Source organism: Myxocyprinus asiaticus, chromosome 25 (genome assembly GCF_019703515.2).
Source record: "Myxocyprinus asiaticus isolate MX2 ecotype Aquarium Trade chromosome 25, UBuf_Myxa_2, whole genome shotgun sequence".
Taxonomy (NCBI): Eukaryota; Metazoa; Chordata; class Actinopteri; order Cypriniformes; family Catostomidae; genus Myxocyprinus; species Myxocyprinus asiaticus.
The window spans coordinates 13,162,840-13,178,446 of NC_059368.1; positions in this window are offsets into that span (position 1 = coordinate 13,162,840).

Consider the following 15,607-nt stretch of genomic DNA (forward strand, 5'->3'; position numbering starts at 1 on the left):
GAACACAAAAGGAGATGCTAGGCAGAATTTTAGCCTTTTCCATCTATAGTATGGGAAAAATATGCAATAAAACTGAATGGTGGCATCTGATTCATACAGCTGATTTGTGTTCCACAGAAGAAGGAAAGGCATATGTGTTTGAAACAACAAGAGGGTGAGTAAACGTGAGGGTGAGAAATGTTCACAAAATCTAATTTTTTGCATAAAGTATCACTTTTATCAAGCCTCTACTATGTCAAGTAATTAGATTACCATGTGCAATCACGTCCAGGTCTATGCAGTAGTCTTTTACAAGAAAAAAATAATAATTGGATGAGTCTAGAGCCATTGAATATTATTCCATCGGTTTGAGACTATAAATCAGTCATTGCACATATAAAAATGAACCAGAAAGCATATAACATCTTGTGTTAATCTTCATTTGGATGGTACTGTTGAACTGATAGCTCATCTCTCTTTTATAGGGTTGAGGCAGTAATGATTATTTTGTATGTATTCAACATGTTTCTCATCATAGGAGGTCTTTGTTATTTGTCTGCAATGAATTTTGATGAGCCCTCCTGAATGGGTATGGCCAGGTTTGGGAGGGTTACTTTTGAAATGTATTCCACTACAGATTACAGAATACATGCTGTAAAATGTAATTTGTAACGTATTCCATTAGATTACTCAAGGGCAGTAACGTATTCTAAATACTTTGGATTACTTCTTCAGCACTGGTAGATTTTTTCACTTGTTTCGACTATAAAAACTCTGCCAGTACAGTAAGACAAAATACACATGTTAAAAATATATTCTCTGAAAAACCTAAATATCTTATGCAGTGTTGTTTCTAAAACAAGATAAATCAAACTGATCTTGTTTTAAGGATTTTTAGATATTTTTACAGGAAAACAATACAAAAATTATTATCAAGAATAAGATTTTTGCCCAAATATCAAATGTCTTACTAGAAAAAAATAAATTGTGATCCAACATAAATTTTCTTGATAAAAAAATATGATCGAGCCTGGTAACATGTGCATGTAAAATGACTAGAAATAGCATTTTTGCTTAGCGTAAAGCTGACAATTTACACAAGGTTTATTTCTATTTCTTCTGCTCCAAACTTACTTCAGACTTACTTCTCTGTTTGCTCGTATGAATGTAACGCATCATAAGAAAGTGTTTCACCGCTGTTCAAATTCTCTTTGGATCGCATCATTTATATGTATAAATGTTTAAATCTGAAAGGACTAAATATTAAATGAAACAAATGACAATAAAGTGCAAAGTAATCTCTTCAGTAATCAAAATACTTTTTGAATGTAACTGTATTATAATTACCAATTATTTAAATTTTAACTGCAGTGGAATACAGTTACTAATATTTTGTATTTTAAATACATAATCCCAGTACATGTATTCCGTTACTCCCCAACCCTGGGTATGGTTGGTATGGCTTGAATGTATGGCTTGAAATTTGGTAACAATTTACAATAACTACACAGTATAAAGTAATTTTAAAGCCTTAGTTTACAGTTAATTGATCATTAATAAATTATTGTACCTACATTGTTAATACATCAATAAGCTACACATAAATAGTATGTTATTTGTTTATACTGACTTTATCGTATATAGTTATTATTGTTTAATAATTCATGTATAGGCAGTTTGATTATGTTTTTTTTTTATTTTATTTTATTTTTTTTATCCTAAGTGAACAATATTTTATTTATACGTACCTAACGGATGTATTTTAGTTGATGCAAACCAGTGGTAAAGAACTGTTGTGAGAAGTTTAAGAAGGCATAAATTGATATTTAATAAAGAAATTAAATATGTAATGAATTGGATATACATTTATGCTTAATAAATGTGTTCATTACTCTTTTAGCACTTACTATTAAAGCAATTAATTCTCAAAAACAAAAAAAAAACAAAAAAAAAATCATAAAAAGTAATAATTGCTTGAAAAGTAAGTGTTCCTAAAACATCAAGCTTAATATATATTCAGTTCATTCCATATATAATTTATTTATTAATGAATTTATGCTTTCTTCATATTCTAACTTTACCACTGGTTAGCATCAGCTAAAATACATCAGTTAGGTATATGATTAATAAGTTGTTTACCAAGGAAGAAAAAACATGATCAAACTGCTTATAAATGAACTTATTAACCAATCATTTACTACACTGAATATTAACAAATAACATATTATTTTTACATAGTTTATTTATGAATTAACAATGTAGGAACAACAATTCATAAATTATCAATTGACCATAAACTTATGCTTTACAAATACTTTATACTTTGTGTAGTTATTACGAAGTGTTACCTGAAATTTTAGATGCATGGACATGCTCGGAGATAGGAGATGCACATGTCACAATTCACTGTTAGTTCATGTTAGTTCATAATGCATTAACCAATGTTAATGTATATGATTTTTCATTAAAAGTGTATTAGTATATGTTGAAATTAACATGAACCAAAATTAATACATGCTTTAAAAGTATTGTTCATTGTTAGTTTATGTTATTTAGTTTATTTAACTAATGTTGACAAATACAACCTTATTGTAAAGTTTAACCATTTTTCTATAGTGCATGACTTGCATAAGGTGATACATTTGAACTTTTGCATTACATACTGTAACTAACTACATTTACAAGTTTATTTAAATGCAATCAAACTGCACCGTAGCTCAACTGATAGAGTGTTGCACTTGCAATGCAAAGGACCAGGGTATGAGTCCTAAAGGGCACGTGAGTCAATATGTGAGCTGAAAGTGCCATAAGCACAACAAATTGACTTTGTTGATTCAGAAATTGCATTTCTCATGTCACTCTTTGCTTTTTGTGACACTATCGGTTAGGTTATGGGTTGAAGGTTTAAGATAAGGAAGTAAGTTTTGTTGATTTAAAACTTGATAGAGCATTAATCTTTTAAACCTCATCTGCTTTTTATCTCACATTTGCTTTTAATAGCACTATCAGATAGGTTTAGGTTTATGGTAGGAAGGTATGTTTGGGAGAAAGTTTTACCCACTTGTAGCACCACACAGTGGACATTTCACCTTGCCGCTGCTGCAATACGTGTTAGTGTAACTAGTGTAGAGCTAGCTGGTACGTGATAGCTGTGCAGTATGTGTAAACCTCACTCCCCTAGCTTCAAGGAGCGCACTAGCGACTGACGCTGGGGGCTGTAGGCTTTAGCCTCCTCGTTAGCGCACCCGCCTCCCATGCTGGTTGATGCTGGTTCAAATCCCGCTTTGAGCGGGTTGAGCAGGACCAGTTACAGAAGGAACCATGTAATATCATTTTGCAGCAATTATATAAATAAAACACTCAATTTTATAACATTTTTAACAGAGGTCCCTGCTCAATCTATCTATCCACCAAAGGATCATTGACCTGAAAAAGTTTGAGGAACTCGGGTCTTGGCAAAATATTTGTTCTCCTATGGTTACTTCCATGACTGAATCTTGTAAGCTATTTTTTGGCCCAGGAAACATCTAAATCTAATCTCATCTTTAGTAAAGGTATTTATATAACATTCAGAAACCTTGACATGGTTTGCCATTGATAGGAGATCTACAGTATTTTGTTAATTTGAAATTCAGAAAAAGCAATGTGTTCTGTCATTTAACACTAGAGCAAAAGTGAAGCACTACCTGTTATTTTCCTTGACAATATCCTTTTATTACAAATAAACACTGAGGCAATATGCAATGTATTTCAGTGCAAAAAATAAAATAAAAATATGTCTTATGGTGCGTTTCCATTTACTTCAGAAGTCGATGTCGGAGATAGGAATGACATCACACCCGAGTTGACCGCGTTCCAGAACAAGTCGAAAAACCAAGATGGACGTGTCCAGGCAAACCTTTGTTGTGATTGCTCTTTCGGAATACAAACGGGGTGGGGGAAGTAGCCATGTTAGCAATACCAGTTGATAAAAACACATAAAAAAGTGGTATTTTGCACAGATAATGCCGAAGTATCATGTCCACAGATAGAGGTTGGATAGTACTATGTGCACCACTTTTTATTGAGACACAGACAAACAGAAGTGCTAATAAACAATATATTACTACTGTTTCACTTACCGTTGATGCGCTGAGCAGCCAATTTGGATTCTGAAGTTAAGCCTGTTGCAGTTCCTCCGAGTTTCTGAGTCAGAACTCCGACTTGAGGGGGTGTTCCAGTTAAAAGTTCCTACTAGGAACTCGGAATTTCGGACTTCCGAGAACAAATGCAACATTATTCACTAACCTCCTGCAATCCAGAGCTACACTGTATTAAATTAAGTCATTGTCAATCTTGAAAGGGCAAAATCGCCTCCTTTCTATGTTAATTAGGCTTATTATAGAAGTAGGCCTTCCTCATTCACAAAACTCAAAGCTACGTACCTGGTACAATTAATGTTTTTTGGAATGGAATTTTGTTTAAATGATTTGTAATGAGAAATAAATAATTCATCAAATGGTGATCATATGATTGAAAAGACCGTGCATTTATCCTGACATGCCATGTAGACATGCACATTAGTATTTTAAAGACCCTATTCAGGTGTCTGGATCAGAGATGTTAAAGGTAGTACAAGGCCATCACTGGGGTGGTACACATGTTTTGGGTTCCTTTTTTTCTGAAAGTATACAGTTCCAATACCTATCACTCAGACAGACTGGCAAGATTGGGAATTGTTCCTGTAAATTGCTTTCGGCAAAAAAATTGCCTGTGTTTGCGCCATTGTCTTATGTGCATAACTCTTTAGTGAATCTGCAAATATGAATGCCACTATAAGCGGGCAAAATTCATTTGAAGTGAATTCCCCCCTGAGACTACACTTTCAAACATCCTGGAGAATGTTAACAAATAGTCCAATATAGTGCATTGCAATACAACACACTAGCATTCTTGTTTCCCTGTAGCATTGGTTTACATCAGCAAAAAGTCAATATGCAATATGCTGCTGATGCATTACACAGGACAGCTCTGCACTGAGCCAAAACCATCCCCATGAACAATAATTTAATAGGCTTCTCAGTACACTTTACTATACATAGAGGTTCTGGGAAATCCATAGTGATTGTATTATATTCCAGGCTGCTCAGTGGAACCCACTAAAGAGCACTGACTACAGGGCTCATTGGAGCCATTCCACTGACTACTTTCCGGCACTGAATGACTGAAATAGAAATAGGCGCAACGGCAGGGCATTTTTTCCAGATCCTGCACTTGGAGATATTTTGGGACCATGATGAGATATTGATTGCTAGCAGGATGAAAGCTGATTGGTTGACGAGCTGGACACTCATCGATCTGTGGGTCTTGTTTGGGTGCTTGAGTTATGGGCTTTGGATGGTCCAGAGGCTCTGGGCTTTCTCTGTGTTTCGGTGGATGGGGCATCTTATCACATATCTGCTCCTGACAGCTGGAACTCATCACACAGATGGAGAACCAGATGTTGCTACTCCCCTCTAACTGAGTATATGGTCCAAAAAATTTAAATCATTCTCTTTTGTTGAAGAGCTGTGGAATAAAATAAATGAAACTGGTTTTCTATTTGGAGTGTGATGGAAAAAAGGGTGACTGAACAGAATCACATTTAAATTAAATATAGGGAAGAAACTAGAACAGTACCACATGAACTACCACACTGTCTGTCTTCTTTAAACAGTTTTAAAAGGGCAATCAGCAAAACAAATGGAACCTTTAAATAACAGAAGTCTACCTCTGATTTAGCACAGGATTGTCTGCTGTAGTAGCACTTTTGAAGTCAAAGATGAAAAACAATTAGGGGAAAACTTTTTAAACAGTTGTGCTATTTTTTTAATTTTATTATTTTATTTTAATTTTTGCGAAACATTAAATCTTATTCACTAACTACTGACAATCCAGTTAAACGAGACACAGTTTACACTGGTATAGTCATTAGCCCTGTTCACACATGCAACCAGGTAAATTACAGGAAAATCGTTGGGTTGTAAATGTACCACATGTGCTGTTCAATCATACCATTAATATGGAAATTTATAGGTAATGATACAACTTCTTATTAAGGGATGAGCAATCGGGGGGGGGGGGGCATTTTGACCTTTAGGGTGGGCAATCAGTTCTTTTGTTTCACTCCCGACCAGGGAATAAAAAAGTGATGATATGCAGTGCCAGCAAAGTATGCCAGATCGTAGTCTGCTGCATCCTCCACACCATAACACTCAGAACTGGCCTGCAAGAAGGGGAATTATGGCATGCAAATTGCATTTAGCAAAGATTTATTGAGCAGGTTTGAGTTACAGTACATGAAATGCAGTGCTATCAGCGGGAGCAATTCATTGTTAGCCAATTCTTCCCTTAGTTTGCAATGGCGGGCCAGATTCTCTTAAATTCTTTCCACCACTACAATGGAACTTACTTAACTTCAGGCAAGTTCAGTTCATCCTCTTGTATTCAACCCTCTGGTCTTACAGTCAGCATGAGTATTTCCCAAAGAGAAAGGAATTCTCTGTGAATATCTAGAGTAAGCATTACAGGCTCCCTTTAAACCATTACATAGACTGAATATTTAATAAAAAGCCCAGACAGTGAAGCCCTAGCCCTCATTCTGTGGAGGCCAGGGGCCAATCATCCAGCGTTTGTCAGGGTCAAAGAAACAGAATGTGCCCATGACAGCAGTCAGGGTCAGCGTCTCCCCCTCTTCCCATTTTGCTCTCTTTCATTCTCTGAATATTATAGGCAGAACACTGAGCTCATGGCAAAACAAGTTGTGGCCTTAGTCTGCACAGAAACAAACCCACCCCACAAACAATAATGTGACGGTCATCTCAGGATAGGTTACTATTTATTGAACTTGCTCACTTTCCCATAACATTTTTCCCATCCTCTTTTTATTCCTGTTTTCTATATATCTATTATGTTGATGTGATTCAAGCACCATGTTTAGGCCTCTCAACAAGATGTTGTTGACAGGAAATGAGTGAGTAAAGCAGGACCCAAATGCAGGAAGGCAATAATGAGGGCTTTATTTGACAAATAACAAAAATACAAACCAAAACAGAAAACAGAATGATAAACTTGAAAACTCAAACAAACAAGAAAACTGACCAATGATAAATGAACAGACAGGAATCAGCTGACAGGGGAAACACAACAAATGATTCCACAAAGGACTCAACACAAGGGGAGCTTAAGAAGGGACGGGTTAATAGGTTGCAGGTGCCACCGATGATGAGTACATTTGGAGAACGAGCTGTTGTCTGTCTTATGGAGCAGGCGTTCTCCATGTGGCACCTGCAAAACACAAGAGGGAGAGAGAGACAAAACCAACACAAGAAAACACTCAGACAAGACAAACTGACAGTCAGACGAGGCTTAGTCAGGCCAGACTGTGACAGTACCCCTCCCTTGATAAACACTGAGCCATGTGCTCAACACAAACACAGAACATGGGTGTCAGGATCCTGTCACTAATAAACCTGACTGACAAAGTGTCAGGGTACTGACACTGCTCCCCCTCAAATGGATGCCACCTGGCGTCCCAAAAGGGGAACATAAAACAGAAGACAAGCCCAAACAACACTGACAGACACAAATACTAAGGCAGGTAAGGAGGCACAGAGCCGGACGGGGCCGAAGGCACAGACGGGATAGGAGGCTCCAGAAGTACCAGCCAAGGGAGGGAGGGGGGGAACCGGGGGAAGGCATAAGAAAGGGGGCGGGGTCTGGCGGCCTGGGAGGAGGCTTGAGGAAGGGGGCGGGGTCTGGTGGCCAGGGTGGAGGCCTCAGAAGTGGGACAGGGTCTGGCAGCCAGGGAGGAGGCCCGAGGTCAGGCAGCCACAGGGCAGGGATGAGGTCAGCGGCTTCTGCAGGGGGCAGCGCAAGTTGGACTGGACAGACTTGTCAATGACCACAGGGCACTGAACAGGATCATTGATGGCCACAGGGGACTGGACAGGCTCGTTGATGGTCACAGTGGACTGGACAGGCTCGTCAACAGCCATGAGAAACTGGACGGGCTCGTCAACGGCCACAGGGAACAGGACAGGCTTGTCGACAGCCACGGGAAACTGGACATTAGTTGCCATTCAGGGAACAGCAACCAACTTGGACTACTCCAGGGGTGCTGCAGCGGACCCGGACCCCTCGTGGTGGTCAGCAAAGGACTCGGATCCCTCCTGGCGGTCAGCAACGAACCTCTCCACCTCCTGGCGGTCCACAGCGGGCTCCTCCACCTCTTGGCAGTCAGCAGCAGGCTCCTCTGCCTTCTGGCGGTCAATAGCAGGCCCCTGCGCCTCCTAGCGGTCAGCAGCAGGCTCCTCCGCCTCCTGGCAGTCAGCAGCAGGCTCCTCCGCCTACTGGCGGACACCAGCGGACCACTCCAACTCCTGGCAGTCACCAGTGGGCTCCTCCGCTTCTTGACAGTCACCAGCGGGCTCCTCCGCCTCCTGGCGGTCAGGACCGTTCTGGGAGCGGAGCTGGCAATCTCCACATGGTACCTGCAAAACACAAGAGGGAGAGAGAGAGACAAAACCAACACAGGAAAACACTCAGACAAGACAAACTGACAGCCAGAGGAGGCACAGTCAGGCCAGACTGTGACAGTTTTTTCTTCTTTTAAATGAATAGTTCAGTCATATCCAGAGAGTGAGAGCATATAACTGTACTTGCATCAATACACCAGGATTGATTTTTAAAATCCTTTTTATCATTTCTAGAGATATCAGTGGTTAAGTGACTAGGAACATGTCACTGTTTCACAGTAATTACCTTCCTAGATGCACCTTTAGATCTTAAAATTAAAGACTACAGAGTGTTCTGAAAGGAAAGCACAAATGAATGGCAAAGCAACTTTTATTTTTTTCTGAAATATTTCACTGTATTGATTTGAGTTTAAACTACTTTATTATGTGATAAGAAAGAGACTGCAGAGTGTTACAAGAAACATGGAACAGACACAGTATAAGAAATTGGTTATCGAAGAAAACGGTCAAATATGCAGTTTAGGGGTCATTGTATGAAAATATTTGACTGCATAATGCTGTAATTGAGCAATAAGAATTCAGTATTACAACTGATTTCTCCAATAGCCTGTGATTTTTTGACAATATACTGTAAATATAATATAATATAATGCACTGTGGGAACTAAATGTTAAATCTAAATTTTGTTATTGCTGTTGATAATCGCATTGGTACCTGCAGTATTTCATCATTTTAATTTGAATAGTGCACTCTGTATTGCACTTTTTGAATCAGATATATTGTAAATGATCACTACAGGTAGCAGACATGTCAAGACATCGTTTTCTCACAGGATTTTTATTTTTAACTTTGTGTATTTTTACTTTGCAAAGAAGATTAATTCTCTAATTGACTTTCTAATGGTGGGGGGAAACACATCTATAATGCAACAAAAGGCATTTTTGTGTGCTCAGGCTTTTTGTTTCTGATGTGTCCTCAAATGTCCTTTAGAATTACCCTTGTCTGTACATTCCACTGCACTATTATTTTCATTATATGTATAAGCTGTGTAAGTAAATGATGACAGGCAAAATTATTTTTGGGTGCACTATCCCTTGAATATCATTTTGCATTAATTAAAGCCTGACCTAATGGTTTTGTTCTCTGCGCATTCTTCTTTTTCTCCACCAAAACCTGAAAATAAATTATGACAAAGTAAAATGTATTATTTAAAGCACTAGATGACCATGACCTGATAAAATAAACTTCATCAGCCACATCTGTGTTCCGAGCAAAATCTGAACATCTCCACACAACTCCACATCTCTCAGAAAAGTCAAAGGTTACATAGCTTTTCAGTTTTCTCTCTCCTCTGTAGTGTGAGTGTAATGATGACCTCTGCCTACCAATACACCTTGCTAGAGAGCATGCACACTTTGGTTTTTTGATAGCTTAAGTGTTAGATTCCACACAGATGGGAAAAACTACAAAAGAAGAAAAACTACACGCCCGACCTTGTTCAATAATGCACGGAAACACAACATCAGTACAACAGTAATCCGTTCACAGGGACCTCAAGGTCTTGCTCTTGTCTGAGAGGATTTGAACATTGGAGCCTCCACTCTGCTCAGAAAGTTGCCTGGAGACGATTAGAATTCCTGCAGAGAAAAAGAGGCACAGAACAACTGCAGGGTGAGGATAATTAGAGCAAGAACATGCATGGTGCTTTATAAATATTGACCATGAAAATTTCCATCTGTCTGTCCTGCTTGGTAGGCTAATGGTTCATGAGCAGCTTATGTAACATGTTTAAGATATTAAAATATTTTATTATTTACATTATTATATTATTAAGATATTCTGGAACTTTATGATGAAAACTAATGTGTTTTTCTTAGTATCTTTCGCTACAATCTATGACACAATTTCATTGTGCAATTTTGAGCGGAATATGGAAATACATTCTTCCCTGTCCCCATTGTTGAATTGCAAATAAGAATCTTGTTAAATTAATAATTATTTAATTAAAAAAAATGAAAAAAAAAAAAAAAACATCTGGCATTTTATATCATGGGGATCTATTGTCTTAAAATTTGACACTTCTCTGTATACGAAGCAGTCTCAAAATGTTTCCTCAAGTAAAATGCCTACAAAGTCTGAAAAGAAAGATCTGTAATACAAATTACGCCAATGAACTTGAAGGTCAAATGCAAAACTGTTAACTTTAAAGCTATAAAATGGCAGCTCAGTTAAAACTTTCCTGTGGTGGGACACGCCAAGCTCCATCTAAAACGACTTTCTCACAGTGAAATCGGCAGGCTGACTTTTTTTTAAATCGGCCTGTGCTTACCGAAATTCGAAACATTGCCCCCAGTTGCCAGTCAACCTCTGAATCACACTTGTGACTGATTACGTGAACGCAATTTCTACCTGGTTCAACGCGGGATCTGAATCCGAACGTGCATGCTGGAACTCATGCAAAAATGTCTGATAGGAGATGACGCTTGCCAGTGAGTCGGCATAATGTGGCTGATCCTAGGTTTCTGGAACTCTTGGAAACAACATGGCGACTTCCCATGTGATCATGCTTTTTAAACAGAATTTTAAAATCCGAGTATAATTATTGTGCATGCAGTTTTCTTGACCTCATACTAATATTAATTAAGTGACTACTTGAAATAATTTTTATTTGTTAATTGGTCACCACAGGACCATTTAAATGAAAGTAAAATCAAAAAGTTGATTTTATACAAATATGTGCTATATTTTATCTCTTATATTTGTATCAATTCTTAAAAAGGTATGTAAACTTATGCACTAAACTGTACATTTGTCAACTACCCTCATGCAGAACTTATGCTGCCCATTTTTTAAATATATGCTTTTGAAATTCTTTTTGTGTTATAATTTGCTAATACAAGCTGCTTTGGGGGTATAATAAAGCCAAGTTCTTCACTGTTATCATTAAGGGCCAGCAACAGAATCCTTTACTAAAGCAGAATAATGATTCTATAGATCTTTGTTTACATTACTATCTGTGAGAACTTCCAACTCCAGCCCAATTTAAATGAAGAGTGACAGACAAAATATGACCAAGGACATCTTGAGGATGGAGCTGTGGAACTGATGCTTGTCCGTGACTACGATATATTAGCCAGAATTAAGCTCTTTCAAATACTCCATGGGCAAGCTCATCTGGGCCTGCTTCATGGTTGTCCATTAATGAGATGGCCTAATACTTCAGACAGAATTAATGCAGAATTTTGTGCCAAGGGAAACACATAGACAGCTCAGATGATATTTATGTGATGCTCTTTATGTGAGCGCTCTTTCAGACAAAACCAAAATGGGCAGCCAAGTTTCATGCAGTCAATCTTAGTGTGGGAATGCAATGGAATCTGCAATGAGGACCTCTGGATTGTTGTACTGGCCTGCTGCCAGCAGTACTAAATCAAATGGAGTAATAATTTCAGAGAAGCACACTGCCTCTTAAGATTAAGGATGGAATAGTTCTATTAAAAAGTACATTTGTTCTACCAGACCAAAACTGGACCACACATAAAGGGTAGGTTAGGGCAAGCTGTCACATGGGAAGTTGTCAAAAGGTTTTGAGTCAAATATCCATTTGCACAAATTCTTGTTTTCTCTAGAAGTGGTTTTTCATGATGGTTTCAAACACCTAGTTCAGTCTTAAATTAAAATAGAATTAGAATTTTGTGTGATTCTGTCATTCAAAAATACAATTTAAGGTCAAAAATATAATAAAGATAGATTTTAACCAAAAAGTTGTCGTGTTCTCAAGACTAGAGTATTTTAATTTCAGGTCAAGGCAAATTAACACATTTGTGTTAAATTTTATTTAAGTATTATATTTTTACAATGTATCAATTACAAAGTTGGCCGACATTATGCTACCTTTTGTATGAATTTTTGCTGTTTAATACATTTTGTATTTCATAGAGGAGGCTATGAGGAGGCTATATTCCATTGTGAACTTACCCCAAATAATGTAACAATCTGATCCGCTGCTGAGGCATATTATCACAAAAGGTCAACATGTGTTCAGTGAAACATATCTTTTTTTTTCCCTGGAAATGTTCAATAGCTTTTGTGTAGCCAAGACTTCAAGGCATGTGTCTATATATCGTATATATAGTAGACACATATATCTAGTGTCTGTATACAGATACTGATTTTCAAAAATAAATCCAACCTAAAAAAATATTCACTGCCATAAAAAGTGTGCCTCTAGGGGTTTATAGATATCCATTGACTTCAATATGGCAGACAGTGCTGTAAGGAATGTTCTATAAATAAAGTTGTTCAGTAATTATGTTTGCATTAGTAAAAATGGTAATTCTGTATCCTAAATGACATTACCCAAAATGACGTTCAAATTCCATTTTTTCCATGTGTATTTCCATGAGTAATTATGTTATGATATCAAGAATTAACATTTTTACTAGTGCAAACCTAATGACTGATATCAAAAATGTGCATTTTCACTAGTAGTAATTCCAGCGCTGACCTCAATAATTAGCATTTTAACTTGTAAAAATTTCATAATATATAAATAAATAAATTTCTATAATTCATATCTTGCATGTGATAATGTCAAAAGGGCTTGCGATGTTGGGTTGGTGATTGTATGAAATGCAGAACTGAATTGTTCATAATGATTTCACAGTACTAAAAGCTTTAATCCACTTGTATTATTTTACATTGTATTATTCCGAAAGGCAAGCCAGGTGAATTAACACTAGCACAACCAACAGAAGTATCCCAGCGTATACACAAACAATAGCCTATATAATTGATTGTTTGAGATATCGATGAGTGATGGCGTTTGATACATTAGCACCAAATTAATTAACATCAGCTTTGATTCAGTGGTATGATCGTCTTGCAATTCCATTGTAATATCAACATCTGATTAATTAATTGAGCTCAACGGTACTTTGCATAACCCTCTGCAAACGTTACATGGGTTTTTGGTGTCTGTTTACAAATTAAACATTAATATCAAACCTGTAGGCACGACACTGCAAGCAAGATGTTAAATGAATTGCGCAACAGTAGGAATTCAAGCTCCCATGAGCACTTGGCAATAAAAAGTAGAGTGCAGTGTCTAAAGTCTCTTTATATGGTTGATACTAACAAAATATATAGATAATAATGCAGGACTAGGCTCCACAGTGTTTACACAATGCACTCTATTATGAAATGAGAAACGCTGGTGCATGCTGTTTATATCTATAGGCAGTTTCTTTACATTAGTTTACAACATTTGAGAGACTATGAGGAAATCCTATCCTAAGCTTTTAAAGGTGAAGTTTGTCATTTCTGTGCCAAGCAAAAGTTTACCCCCCCCCCCCAACCCCTTTTTTTTCAAAGGGTAATATTTTAATACCATGGAACTGAATAAAAATTTTTCATAGCACATTTTGGTTCCCTTTTTCAGTGTTATGCATGTGTTTTTATTTGTGTTTCCTGATAGGAAAAAGGAACGTATTGTTGTATAACATGTCTCCAAGAAATCCAGCACCTCACTGCCACAACAGTCTATGCCTTACAGGTAATCAGTATCATGAATATGTATTTAAAGCTCTTGAGGAGTACAAATGCTATGTGTGATTTGGTGCTATAAATGCTAACAGATGGCATGGGCGTTGTCCTCGTACGGTCGTGTGTATGTGAGCAGACATCCGATTGTGTTGAATTTTGTTGATCTCAGCATGGCCCTGGCTTGGTTCAATGGTACCTGATGGGTGACTGGGAACTGCCAGATTTTCAGGGTTTTAAAGAACTGAGTAGCAGAACAGACATGGGTAAGCCCATCCTGAAGCATTTGTGCTGCTTTCTCAGCAACACTGATAATAGTTGCTCTTATGTGGATCATTTTGGATTGGTTAACCTAACAACAGAATACATTTTATTCCACTCCCTAAAAAAAGGGGGAATATCCGACTGGGCCGACCAGGTCTAGTCGGGGGGTGTCCCTCCCAAGGGGAGGACACCGCGGAGACCACACCTCGCCCTGAGAGAGGGGGGGATATTTAAGTGGAAAATAAGTCACATGGTCTTGCCGACCATGTGGAGAAGTCTCATGGTAGATCCTACCCAACGGGGGAGGAGTTACTACAAACATGGAGACTGTGACAGAGGGGGCTCTGCCAAAGGAAGATGCAGTTTGCTAACAGGGAAACGAATTAGAGGAAGATATACATCGCATGGGGTTACCTTACAGGGAACTGCCACATGCGGAACACCTACCCCAGAACAGGGCTCTTAGTTAGCACGTGTACTGGGCCGGCAGCGAGTCTCTCCAAAAACTCGACTGCCACAGGGCTCGGAGGAAGTCAACCAGGGAACATAGTTTGTGAACACTACTGGGAATTAATGGCGCACGTCTTCAGCTCAGAGGAGGTGAAAGGCGCTATGTGCAAGCGATACACCCGACCGGCTATCCCGGGCTTATCCGCTTGTATTGCGTGCCACTACCCAGTTCGAAACCGGTTCCACCCAGAGGTTGTAGAACCTCGCAAAGGTGTTGGGTGTTGCCCAGCCCGCTGCTCTGCAAATGTCTGTTTGAGAGGCACCACTGGCCAGGGCCCAGGAGGCCGTTACACACCTGGTAGAATGGGCTCGTAGCCCTACCGGGGGCGGCACGTCCTGGGTGTGATATGCCATAGCTACGGCATCAATGAGCCAGTGGGCGATCCTCTGCTTGGAGACAGCGCTTCCAAAGAGACAAAGAGCTGCTCAGAGATCCTAAAGCTCTGTGTGTGATCCAAATAGATGCGTAAAGCGTACACTGGACACAGCAACAACAGGGCTTGGTCTGCCTCCTCCTGGGGCAGCACTCACAGGTTCACCACCTGGTCCCTAAAAGGGGTCATGGGAACCTTGGGCACAACGGGGTCTCAAGATCACATAAGAGTAGCCCGGACCAAACTCCAGGCACTTTTCGCTGACAGAGAACACTTGCAGGTCTCCTACCCTCTTAATGGAAGTGAGCACAGTCAGGAGGGCAGTCTTCAAGGAGAGTGCCTTAAGTTCAGTTGACTGCAAATGCTCAAAGGGGGCTCTCTGTAGACCCTGAAGAACTACAGAGAGGTCCCATGTGGGAACGAGGTGTGGTCTGGAGGGGTTCA